This window comes from Agelaius phoeniceus, chromosome 12 (genome assembly GCF_051311805.1).
Source record: "Agelaius phoeniceus isolate bAgePho1 chromosome 12, bAgePho1.hap1, whole genome shotgun sequence".
Taxonomy (NCBI): Eukaryota; Metazoa; Chordata; class Aves; order Passeriformes; family Icteridae; genus Agelaius; species Agelaius phoeniceus.
In genome coordinates this window covers 16521650-16535413 of record NC_135276.1, presented here as the reverse complement: position 1 = coordinate 16535413, position 13764 = coordinate 16521650, and the positions used below count along the sequence as shown (strand labels likewise).

Here is a 13764-nt window from a genome sequence, read left to right as displayed (position 1 = left end):
CCCTGCCACGGGCAGGGGCACGTTCCACTGGGCCAGTTTTGATGTTTTCCATTCCATTTTCTCACTCCATAATCTGTCAAGCCCGGGTTTAACACCACAAGTGCCAGGGCCGGGTTTGAGGGCAGAAGCAGCCACAGCCAAGAGCAGTCCCCATGGCTCTGGTTGTGCTGCAGTCCTGCTGCTCACTCAGACGTGGCTCCTCTGTTCCAACACGCTCTTTATGTTTCTTTTCCAGCATGCTTATGACTTTGACAGACTGTGAAAATAATTTGATAAATAGCTTGATAAATTCCTCCATCTCCTCCCTTCTGTGCTGTAACACTGTTTGTGGAAGCCTTTCAACTGAAGGAGTGTGAACAAAAAAGAAATTACCTAAAGCTTCTAAATCAAGTCACCTCCTGCATACAGATTTGGAGACAAGATTTCAATTTAGCTCTCTTCTTCCTTCTTTTTTTTGTTCATGCAGTAAATGAAGATTACTCTGAGGAAAAAGGTAAAAAGTAAAAAAAAGATGCATTTATCCCCCAGTACAGTAGAGGGGAGAAAAAAAAACCCCTCTCCATTATCTATGAAAACTAAATGCAATGACAACTTTTTAATTGAAAGAAAATGGCTTTCATGTCTGAAGATGTTTTTTTCCAGAGCAGGCGTATGAGAATAAACACATTAATTGACAGGATCCTCATGACTTTTTAAGTTCCTCAAACTTAGCTTGGCATCTGGGGAAGATCTCTTTCCAGTCCTTGAAGACTCTTTTAAGATGAATGTTTAAAAAGCTGAGCTGACACGGGCATTACGTTCAAGTGCAAGCTGTACTATTCTTTAGTAGAGGGCGTAGAAATGGTTCATAGAATTATTATCTTCCTACAGACAAAACCCATTACCTTCACACTAGGAGGGAAAAGCTAGTTTTTAACTTATATAAAACGGAATCAATTATCAATATCTTTGCATGGTTTCCCAGCTCTGCTGGAGAGCAGTCACACAGCTAAACACACAGAGCCATTTGGCAAAAGGGCTCCTGCCTATGCTGGGCTTCTTGTTACACCTTTCATTTAATACAATCACATCTGCAGAAGCAAAAATAAGTAGCAATGATTTGTATGCAGGGCTTCCACCCTGAATGTCACAAAGAGAGATGGGAATCACATTTGCAGACTGATCACTGGGCTTCTGTTACTTTCGACTTCTTCCCAGTAAAAAGTGAACAAGCAAATAAAAAGCAGCCAGCGATGCAGACTCACAGTGGTGAACAGCACTGCAGGTCAGAGCATCCATAAAGCCTCTTGTCTTTGGTGTGGAAAAAAGTGCTCCTTCAGCAACCTCTGCCATATAATCCACACCATCCTGCCTCTGAATAATCCTTTTGCTGGATTTAACAGTGGCTTTCACAGATGGTCATGTTTCCAGTGAGAAAAGGAAAGCTGGAAGGTGAGTAGAGGCTTTTCATGGTGAAGTCCACACATGCCCGTTGCTTTTAAACTCCAACAAATAGAAATCTTACATCTTCCAGAAGACAATGCCTAACCTGGTTCAACTCTGTTGAGCAGAGAGGTGGATAAGTGCATTAGCAGCCATCCTTTGAAAGCTGTGTGCCCAGCTATTTCACTAGCACAGGCAAACTCCAGTGCACACAGAGGTGCAGCACCTGCAAGGTATATAAAACATAATAGTCTAGAAGCTGGCAGTGCTGTTGGGGAAGGAAATGTTCATTATTAGACTCTCTTATCTGTTTATCCCATTCACAAGATCTGCTTCTACAAAGCACATAATGATAAATGGCACATTTGCAAATTATCTTCTGAGTGCTGATGAGAAATCAGCAACCTGCGAGTTACCGTGACTTTGAGTGAGTACACTCCACTGCGAGCCTCGTTTGCTGAGATGCCTGCCAAATGAGTGCATTAGTATATTAGGAGTCTAATAAATTGACTAACAAGCATTTGATGAAAAATAGCTGTTCCATCCGTTACAGTTATCATCACCGCCAACAAGGCTACTGGGGTTGGGATTTTGAAGGCACCAGCTGCTGATAAAAGAGTTGTTGCTGTGCTGTGCCACACTCTCAGCAGCATCTCCCTCCCTAACTGTGCATCTTAACACACTCTCAGCAAGACATAGGACCTTCTTTGCTTAAGTTTTCCTCTGCCTCTTCATGACATTTATGAGGATTTAAACCATTGCAGTCTTACTCAGCCCTGTCTTTTCTCTCCACTGCAGAAAGTAACACTGTGGGTGTTTGTCCCTCCTCCCAGCACATGGCTGGGGCAGCAACGCTCTGCCCTGGCAAAGCCTGCTTGAGTAAATTCTGTCTTTTCAGGCTAATTAATTATTGGAAGTGCAATATTCCCTTACATTCAAGTTTCAGAAATCTTCTTCATGCTGCTTAATTTGTTTAAAGTAGAGAGGAACCCAATTCACTACAAACACCCGTTTATTGTCTGCCCACAAATCCCAGTGAGCACCCTAAAACTACACACACCTAAGAAAAGCTAAGTCTGCACCTTCCCAAATTGCATTTCTGCTTTTACCTGAGACATTCGCAAGATCCCCAACTCTGTCAACAGTCGCTCTCCAGTTTTGTTTAGCTTATCATCAACAGACTCTGCTTTTGTGAGTGGACAAGTCATTTGAGTGTGCACCACAGTTATAATGGCCTGACTGACAGCTCAGCCAGATAAACACGAGAGAATAACAGACGTAGGAACAATCTGGGTATTCATTTTGTCCGTTCAACCGGGTTGAAAGGATTTGCCAGCCAAGGGCACAACACTTCAGGCTAATTTGCTCAGCCAAAGCACTGCTGGAGTGTAAGGCTGCAAGCAGATGACTGATGTTGGGGAGATCAGCGTCCCCAGATGAGGTACTTATTATTCACCTCTGCCTCACGGGAAATGAAAGTACTATTTATTCAAAGCATTCATTTGAAAGAGGAAAACATATAGAAATGAACTTCGTTACAAAGCTTGAACCCTTCTCAATGCTTCTCCACTTCTGCATTAATTCCAGCTTCTTGTCCTCATCCATGTCATCCTGCACACTGCAGCATTTCTGTTTTCTTGCTCCTCATATACTTTCCTTAGCCTTGTCTCCTGCTTTGCAGTCTCACCCCTATAGCTGACACCGGGTGCATTTTCTTTTCTGTTTATCCTCCATTTTTAAGCTGTACTCAGCTCTGTGGCCCAGCTCTATTCTCAGTGCCTGGTGTAGCAGAGGGCGCCCACGACATCCGGGCTGTGTCTCACATGTCAAATGCACTCTGCAACCTTTTGGCCAATATCAGCCCCGTACTCCAACAAGAGCCATGTGCTGACAACATCAGTCACCACTCTGTTGTGGAGCCAAGGGACCCAGGGCCAGTGCAATGACAATGCTGTCCTGCTTAAGGAAAGTTGTCTCTTGCACATTTTAAGCACCCTGTGTTTAGAGTGACAGAGCTACAAGTTCACCTGCTAATCATGTAAAAGTAAATGATGGGTAGAACAGCCAAGCTTGTACTAAGAAAAGGTAAACACTGCTCTGACATATTCCCTCAAGCAAGCAAGCAAAATAATAACAGTTTGCCGTGGAGGCTTGCAAGTTTGCTCCCATTAATTAAGTTCCATTTTCCGGCATCTTGAGTTTTAAGATGCTTTCTCCAGGACTGATTTCAACAACTCTCTCCCACTGAAAAGCAATGGCAAACCCTGCTTTTGGTGACAGCAGCAGGACTCTGCTCCTCCAGCTGTGGAGCCAGGTGCAGTGGGATGGAGGTAAATCCCTGAGCAGTTTTGGAGGGCAGTGTCCCAGCAGAGCAGGGCAGGCTGGGAACAACGGCCCTTGCAGAGGTGATGCACTAACAGCCTCAGACACATCACAGGAGGAATGCAAAGTGCACCTGACATTTCTTTTGATCTACTCCTAAGAAGCATTAAAAGGCACATTAATGTGCTGCTTTAGTGCGTGTTCAATGTGATAGTTGGAGACATAACCGAGCCTTTCACAAAAGTCTAATTGGGGAGAAGAATAAACTTATTGTTTCCTCCTCTGGACATGCACCCTAGAACATAGGCAGAGTTGACATTTGCATGAAGTATGTTGCTGTTTTGCATTTTAAATCTCAGCATGCTAAATGTAGGTTGAATGATCACTTTGACTATTATTAGGAAATCAGTACATGCCCAACAGCAGTTCTACAGATGCAGATATTGCCCAGCAGCAGGTTATCTTTCTCCAGTGCTGAAATTCAAAATTGCATGTGTATGTTTACATACTTATATTATAAATTGCTTGTTTAAAATGTCAAATGAACACTAATAACGTATCTGAGCACCTACAGCCACTGTTCATGCAATTGTTTGATATTGCTCATGGAGATCCTCACACACACATCATATTCACATCTAGTAGCAGAGTTTTGTGTATTGATACTTCTTGACCTTGTCAGACTACGAAGCACCTTTGCATCTCTGTGCTTTCAGTTGCTATGTTGAAGTCCCTTTGCTCTTTTAGGACAATCACACAATTAATAAACTGCAACAAACCAATAACAAAGAAAAAAAGAAACATAAAAAGATAACATTCATACCCAGGTTAATCAATAGGAGAACAAAGAGAGTGAAGAAAGTCAGGTCTAAGTTCCACAAAAGAGGTGAGGTCAGGAACGACATTACTGATTCATCCTAAATTTTGCTGTAGGCTGCATATTCCTTGCTCCTATTTCTATCAGCTTAGGTGTGTGTTTGCACATCTGGTCAGACCTATGTTCTGCTGAACTCTGTTTTGCTCTCTGTGCAATGCTCTTTCTTACATCTGCTATGCTGATAATTTACGTGTCCCTGATTAGCTCCCTCAGTGCTTTATCTCTGGGAGGATTAGAGGCTTTATGGTGTCCTCTTCATTGGTCTGTAGCACCTCCTTCCAGCCTCAGCCAGGCTTCTTGGACAGCCTTCTCTGCTGCAGTGCTAACGATGCCAAAGCTGCTATGCTAAGCCATGCACCTCTTAAACTCCCCTGGCAAAAGACAGTCTAATTTGGGAGAACCATTAGCTCCCTTTTGTTGTAGCTCTCACTCAATCTAGCCACAAAAACTGCAGTGCAAGGAGGAGGAGGCTGAGGGATGGGAGCCCAGAGAGCCCTGCTGCTCCGTGCTCTGGCACTGGCAGAAGAGCAGGAACCTGCACTGCCAAGGCTCCCCAAGAACACAGCGTGTCCTGATCGAGTTATGCAGGTAGTTAAAACAACTCCAAACTGCTCTGGGTACAAAACAGATGGATGCAGAGGTCTTCTGGATCATGTACCAAGCAATTCTGATTTCTGTGTGGTATTTATAAAACAGGCAGTTTTAGCTGGCACCAACTCAGGATTAAAGGAGCTCTGGCTCCAAGACCACACGTGACACTCAATGCTTCAAAAATTTTGGGGCTCTTCCCATCCCAGCTTTTTTATGTCCTCATTTTTCTTGACAACTGCATGATGTTGTCATAAACAAGGAAACATCCTCCCCACCACTCACCAAGTGAAAGAGGTTTTTTTGAGCTACTCCTCTGGTTGATGTTCAAGGTGGACTCTGACGAGCCCCTCTTGAAAACTGGGGAATTCAACTTCAATAAATTGTTTGTCCTGCATGAAAAATTTTGAAATACAAACCAAATTTATAGAAAAAATCTGGGATTTCTGCTGGAGGCCATGTGCATTTCAGAGGCCTTCCTTTTAAATGATCTCATTAAACAGATCTTTAAGAAGCAACCAAGATTGGAAATTTAGCTCTCTCAATATTTTGATCTGTATCCCTTTTTAAAAATGCAGCGAAAACTTTGCTGATGGAAGACCTAAGATGCTCCATCCAGGAGCCAGGGCAGAGAAGGGGGCTGAGCACATCAGTGATGGGAGGGAAGGGGGAAAATTCCCTGAGCTTGGGAATGGGAAGCCGGAGCTGCAGGAACCTCCACAGTGTGAGTCTGCACATGTGCTGTCACTCAAAGAGAGAAATGCTTTCTTTTGATGGCATACACACCTCTCCTTCTTCCTCCAACAGGAGGAAGGGAAATTTGCCTGGCTCTCCAGGAAACACAAAGAAGATCTTTTCCCATTGGTGCCAGTCAGTATTTTCCATTTGCCACATACCAGTAAAAATGATGGTGTCTAATGAGGTCTCTAGCTCCTGTTTTGCCACAATGCCATATCCTGCTAGGAGGATCATCTTTTGACAATAAATTTCTATTAAAGTGCAATGTTCTCCTAAGTGGCACAATCTTTTTCAGTTGGCAACATGTGAAATAGATGTTCTGCCCAGCTGCTGTGTTGGAATTGTGCTATCTAACTCTCCTTACATACTTTTGAGCACTTTTTTCAGCGAGGTTAGATTACAGAAGGGAAAATCACTCAGTGGCATAAATGATAAATACCTAAAGGATATTTAGTGCTTATTTTCTGACAAGTCCAAAAGTGAATTTGCTGCAAAACAATGAACTTAAGTGACCCCTGCTGACTTCTCAAGGAATGGCATTCCATAGGGAGTCCCATCTGTGAAACAAACGGTTCAGTACAAAATCAAACCCTTTGTCTCAGCTCCTTGGACTTTTTCTTGGAAAAAAGTTCTTCCTCAGAAAGTTACTGGTGATCTGAAATGATTCTGGGGTCTACAGTTTTGGCTGGTCCATCTAATTATTGAAAAAAAGCTAAAAGGTCAGATTTGAGCCCTTGCAGCAGCCAGACACAGTTAATTTGTTTTTCAGGAGTATTATCAGTTAAGCATAGCTGGAATCTGAACATCTTATATCTGCCCACATATCTGGCTGGTGCCTTCTGGCCTCCTGTGTGATGCAAGGGGCTAATAAAACGTGGCAGCACTTGATGTCAGATAGTTTGTCTCTGCCTTGTTTAATCACTCTGAATGGAGTGATGCTCAAGCCCAACTTGCATTCACTATCAGTCTGAGAGAGGCTGCTGAGAGCTACTTCTCAGCAATCAGCTTGAACCCTTGGCAAGACATCTGTCAAGTACACTTTAGCATCCCCACAACCTCGAAGTAAGAGAAGTGGCCTTCTCAATTTGGATGCAATATTAAAGGCAGTTGACAGAAATCTTACATCCCGCTGCCTTTTCTCTCTAGGTTGGCAATTCTGATCCCATTAAAGTCAGTGGGAGCCTTGTCATTGACTTCAACAGACCAAACACTGCAAACATAGTGCTCAAGATGGAATAAACACAACTGGATACCTCTCAAACTCATTGAAAACCTAAAATCCCATTAGGTTATTGAGGTATCTTGACACTCAAGAGGCACTTGAAACTCCATAGGCTCAGGCATTTCACACAAACCCCAGATGTGTCCAAACAAGGAGGCAACATCACTATTGTCCTCATTAAACTCTTAAAACACACGAGTTAAGCTTTCAGCACAAATCATGGTGTTAGGTCCAGTTGACTAAAGCACAAACTTGATCAGAACATCTACATCCCAAACAAAAGAATGGCAAGCTCAGATGAATTTCCTCAGACTTCTCATGACCTCATTTGCAGTGGGCTACTGATTGATACAACTTCATTGCAAATGCAAATGTTTATCCAGTAAGACAGCACACTTAAAAAAATACACCAAAAGGAAAGCAAAACAGAAAAAATTACCATCCAGCCTCATTTTGTGTGTCAGTGTTCACAAAACCTGAGATATCACATGTACTGGAAATCACTGGAGAATGTCTCACAGGATGTATATATTTTAAAAAAATCCCTTCACAAAGGCATACGCTGCAAATGGCTTAAAAGCATCCAAAGTATTCTTGGAAAGTGCAATAGCAGATAAGCTCCCCTTTTAATTTGTCTTAGACTGGGTGTTAGTGCAAGTTACGACCAAGAATTTAGCACATCCATTCAAATTATACCTAAAGCACTAAATCCAGCACAGCAGTAATTTTCTAGTCTTTCATACTTCCCAACTTAATGAAAAGAGACGTTAATGTCCCAACCATAGATTAATTAGATGGAATCATTAAGAATTATTTCCCAGGTATCTTTTGCTAATACATGTATTATCATTGAACACTACCAACCCTGTGTGGAAGGTTAATGTTATTTTGAAAGAATATTTACAGTATCAGGGATTGAAAACCCAATACCTAAAAAAATATTTTCCACCTGCAGCTATCTGTCATCCATCCCACACAAACTTTGAAAGCTTTCCACTATCTGTCAAAACACAGGTTTTGATGCAATAAAGACTGTAATTATTGAGCATTTACAAGAAATAATATTTTCCCTCTGGTACAGGTTATAACAGTTGTTAACATGCAAGTATGAATACTAATGCTCTAAGCCCACCTATACTCTTCCCAAATGATAAGGATTTTTTCAAATAGTGATATAGAGGCAGGTATAATAAAAGAGCAAGATAAGACTGAATATAGGTTTTGAAAAGTAAATGTCAATCAGAATAAGGTTTTTAGAGGCATAAGAACTTGATTTGAGGTAGAGTTTGGAAATAAAGCTGACAATTAGATCCAGAGATATAAACAGCACTTCTTTTGTGTTGAAAAATAAAATGATCCTTTTGCAACCAAAATACCAGGCTACAAAAATGTGTGAAGGAAACAATACAGAGGATGCAACAAAGCAGCTCTGCAGATGCTACGCTAGCAGATGGCTTAAGCCGGCTGAATTACTGTATAAACATTTAACTGAGAGTTTGATTTTATAAGTGTGGAAATTACACAAAACAAAAAGGGAATGATTCTAAGAAGCACTTAAATTAGTAATTTGTAATTTTCTCTGCTAAGATGGCCTAGCTCTGCTGCCTTGCAAGAGTCCATTGAAGAGGGGGGTTCTGGAATCTGTGAGAGAAATTGCACACCGTAAAAGGGAGCTCGTGTGAGCACACAGAACTAAGCCAGGCACTTAAAGGTAAATATATACCTTTCCACTGATGCTGCAGCTCAAATCCATTCTAACTGCAAGTTAATAAAAAAAATCTCCCCGCCCCTCCCCGCTCTCCATTTCCTCCTTCATGTCTAGATAACAAAGGCTGTGTCTCTCTGTTTATATCTCAGTAACTTCTACAGCAACCGCTTGTCGTGTTACTTGGGCTCAATTGTAATACGTGGGCAGGAAGGGCACAAGAGAAAAAGGCTCTTTGTGCACAGATATCTTCAACAAATACCAGTCAGAAGGCGGAAAGGCAAAAATACACAGGAAAAGGGAGAAGAATTTATGCAGAAATAATGTGGCTTCTTGCTACAGAGTACAGTCTGGATAAACTAAGAGCATCACTGTTGAATTGATGGGTTTGGCCTGATTAATGCCTAGACATGTGTCTCAGATGAATGTTTTCTATCATTTTCCAAAGAAATAACAGGCAAAACAGGAGGCTGATGATGGGTACAGGGTTTTATCCTGATTTACTGAATGTCAAAGCAATCTGTCCTCGACATTTCCCAAAACAGTGACAATTTTTTTTTCTGCCTTTCCCGGTGAGCAAGCAGACCCCAAACAATTCTGGCAGTGAGTGCCACAGCAGAGTCAGACCTGCCCCTGAAAGTGCCACGCTGCCGGTGTCAGTCTGCACGACATCCTCCCCTGATGCTCCACAGCAAGCACAACCACAGCTGCTGCTTCTGCTGCACTAACCTGCACCCCACCACTGCTCAGGCCAGCTGCCCATTTTACATCCCTTGCTGCTGAAAAGCCATAACTTGCTATTCCAGAACTGAGATGGCAATTACGTCGGGCGCACATAGTTCTAATAAAAGAGTAAGTCATCTTCTTCCTCAAAACCTCTGTTTTCCCTGCTGTCTGCATTCCAAACTCTCCATTTGGTTTAATGATCAAGGGGAGCTAATAACTTCTCCCTCTAAGCAGTTTCATTGTGCCAGGAACAAAATAAATTATCATGCCTCTTACATTCTAATACAGAAGTTTCTCATAACTCTTTCCTCCTGATCTTTACTCGTTTTCTGTTCCCATGCTCCCTTGCTTATATCTCCTTTCCTTTCAGTTCATCTGTTCCAAACCAACCGCTTCTCTCCTCGGAATTCCCTGATATCTCATCATGGAGAATCTGGAAATCAAATTGGTTTAGGAATTACCATGGTTGTTTAAAGCCACCTCATCCTGGCTAAGGGAGGATTTTTGAATCTTATATCAAAATGTTTTTATCTGTTATACCTGTGTTGACATCAGAGACTGAGAAAAGTGAGAGAACCCCTTTATTGACTGCAGGCCATGGGCAGCTCCAGTTTCTGATCCCACAGGTAATTTAACTAATTAAGAAATTCACTTTGTCAAGCTTGCCTCATAATTTTCTTTTCCCTTTCCATTTTTTTCTACAGTCTTATAGTTTCTTCTCTCCCACAAACCCATCAAGCCTAATTCTAGAACTGGATTAATGGTTTCTATTTCTCCAGCTTTTGAATATGAAATGCAGAAGTCAGGGTCTGTTTTCAATGTCTTGGTACTAGAAAAACTATTTTAAAATTTATTTTAAAGCAAGCAAGCTCCAGCCTTTTAATTCAATAAACCAAAAATCTATTTTAAAATGCAAAGAAAATGACATTTGGTTGACAAACATAGTGACAAAGTGATGAAGTTTCATAGTATTGCCCACATGTCTAATTAATATTTGATGAGAAGTATATTTGATAATAGGATGGACTTCCAGTAATCAAACTATGATTGATCTAGAAGCACAGTACTAACAAAACCCCATCTCACATGATCTTTGCCTGTTCAATCAAATTATCTCTAAATAAACAAGTGGTACATAGACCTAAAGAAAATATTAACCTGCAAATTACCTGACTACCTCTTTTTTCCTTGAGCGTGGTCATAGTAGGGCAGAATTTTTTTTATGACTCATGTCATCAATCATAATACAAAAAGAATATTTGACTGGAAGTCCAGGGATTCTGATACAAAGAGCTTAATTTCACAGACTAAAAATTTATATTCTGGATGACTTTAAATACCTTCTCTAGATACTTTTTGCCTGCTGGTGTACTGCACAAGTTAAAAAAATGGTAATATGAAAAACTGAACCTGGATTCTCATGACCAAAATGAGGATGGTTATTTGCATGCACTAAAAGTACATTTAAACCTTTCTTGTTTCCTGAGGTGATCATACAAAGAAATTCAGATGAACTTTGCCTTTTGGAACAAGTGCCTCCATGCAAAGCTCCCTCTCTTTTTTAGAGTAATAGTATTTGGTTCATTCCTTCCATCTTTGTAGGAGCTAAAATACATTATTAAAACCTACAGTTCCGTTACGGTGCCGTAAATCACCACTGCTACCCAGGTTCTAAATTTTAATTTCACTCCAATCAGAATCAATTATTCCACTTCCCATCCCTGGCCTCTCACTCAGCGGCGGGGAAGGACCATCAGGGGATGCTGCTGCCCTGGGCCCCCACAGGCAGTGCCAGCAGCCCCCACCAGACCCTGCAGCAGGGGAACCCCTCAGCCTCTGCCCCACGGCCGCAGACGGGGCTGGGGGAGCCTGCGACGTGCAGGTTCAGAGGCAGCACACGTGGGAACAGACACGAGCACAACCACAGGCCTGTGTGCAGTGATGACACCAGTGTCATTTCCATGTCACGTAGACTCAGAAATGTCCCTTGGCAATTGAGAGCAATGAAATCCTGCTGTACAAGGTGCACTGCGCGCCACAACTGAAATTACAAGCGGCATCACCGAGCCGGGCTCTGAGAAGCTTCTGTAATTTTTATCTGATTGACAGACGTTTACAGAAAAGATGTGCTTTATCCTTAGACGTACAAGGTAGAAAACAAGGTCCTCGTGTTTCCAAACAATCCAGGCCATGGTTTAACGAGCAGAATAGATGTTGGGTACAGAGCACAGGCGATCCTGACTTGTGTTGGTTTGCCGCCCACGCTCAGCTGAGTCATCCCAGGGGCTCTGCGTGAGTAACTGTTAACCAACATGAGGACAGCAATGAATCCCTCCTCAGTTCAGAGCTTCAACCCAACTTATTCTGAAAGCAACAGCTACGACAGCGTGGGAGAAAACAGGATGCCCACCACTCTGTCTTTTGTATGGCAGAAGAGATAAAGGAGGAAACCAATGCGTGATGAGATGATGCATGTTTTTCATTAAGAAAAGGGACAGTAGCAAGAGACTTTTAAAGATCTATTAGAAACAAGACAGAGTCTTAACCCAGATGAAATTTATCTAGCCCTGAACATGAAGACTCTTCTCAGCAGCAAGTCATGGGTGGTGTATTCTCCTAATTAAACCCTAGTTTTGTAGGGGTAAGGGTCTGGGTGTCATCCATCTGCTCAGTGTCAAGCTCTTGAGGCATCTTGATGCCTAATGCACATTTGTGTTTCATGCTACCACAAAACCAGGAATAATTACCAGCTAAGAAGGGTACATTTCTGCAGGTAGATGATGAGGCTGAAATTTCTTTGGGGAGCCAAGTTTGGTTATGTAGAGTATGAAGTCCTTCACTGGCTCTTTCCACATCAGTCCAAGATGTTAGAACCTCTGCCCCGCATCTTGCTGCTCATCACCCCCTGCCTGCCAGCAGGTACCACCCTGCCCTTCCTGCAGCCCCAGCTGCTCCCCTAATCACTCAGATAATTCAGTTGGAGACTGCCTTAGCAGAGACCTATTATTTAAGCTGCTGAATATACCCAGCTTATTTTGCCAGAGCTGTTTTGGGGCAGTGGTGGCAGCAGCTCTGTCAGAGCAATCGTGAGGCGCTGCTTGACGTGAGCCGGGGGCAAGAGGATTTTTGGCAGACACAGCCCCATCAGACAACGATGCATGAACATAGCCTTAGAGCTTGCTCAGACATGTCTGCAGTATTAATGACAAAACCCAGCAATCACCCTGGTGGGATTGAGCATGTGTGAAAGCTCTAGTAAGTTAAAACAATAGGGAGAAAATTCTTGTTCAAAAAAGGAAAAATAAGGGAGCTTCGATAGAAAGAATTGGGGACAATCAATTTAAATAAAATTATCAAACTCCTGCAAACTCCTTGTTTTAGCCTCAATACTTTCAAATTATCTATTGCTTATGCTATCTAAACTACAGAATTGACACACAATATTATGTAGAAGTGGAAGACCTTCCAAGAGGCACCAACAGTCCATTTTCTGCTGTGGTTGGCTTGGGCTGGCAGAGCACAGATGAAAGTTCGGACTGCTCAATAGCCCAGGACTCACTTAAAGAGTCAATTGAAGCCATGGCAGAAACATCATCACCTTCTGTGAATGCTGGGCAAACTGCACTAGCATGGTTTGAAGTTGATTTCTCTTCCTTTCAAATAAAATAGCCTGTGAATTGATTAGACGTAATAGAATTATTGGATGTTAGCAAGGAAGGGGATTTAAGGAAGATGTAATGACACCATCAAAGCTTTGTTGGGTTGCTTTTATTAGCCTGAATCAGCTTAGAGCAGTCCTGACACTAAGAGGTTAGAGGAAGTCTGTTAGAGGCTTGCCTATGGGATGAATGCATAACAAAATCCTTTCGTGAGGGGAAAAAAAAAAAAAAGTAAAAACCCCCACAGACATGCACCAAAAAAGAACGACAAGTACAGTACTTTAACAGGAAAAATTTCCTCAGAAAGGAAGCAAGCAATGAGGCTAGGAGAGGAATAAATGGTGTAGAAATGACAATCGCTCTTCAGTCAGGGCCCATGACTGCACTCACTGCTGATAAGATCCAGCATGTGTCAGTTGTCAAGTGTCTCTTGTCACACTTCAATGTGAACTTTACAGCGAAAGGGGGACAAGAGGCAGTGAAGGGGAAAATGGCACGGCTCAGA

The 13764-nt window shown here is 42.2% G+C and overlaps 1 protein-coding gene across 1 annotated transcript in view; it reads right to left on the bottom strand.

The window, feature by feature from the left end:
* Window positions 1-13764, bottom strand: part of WWOX (WW domain containing oxidoreductase) — a 475156-nt gene that overhangs the window by 11106 nt on the left and 450286 nt on the right. The window lies entirely within an intron of this gene.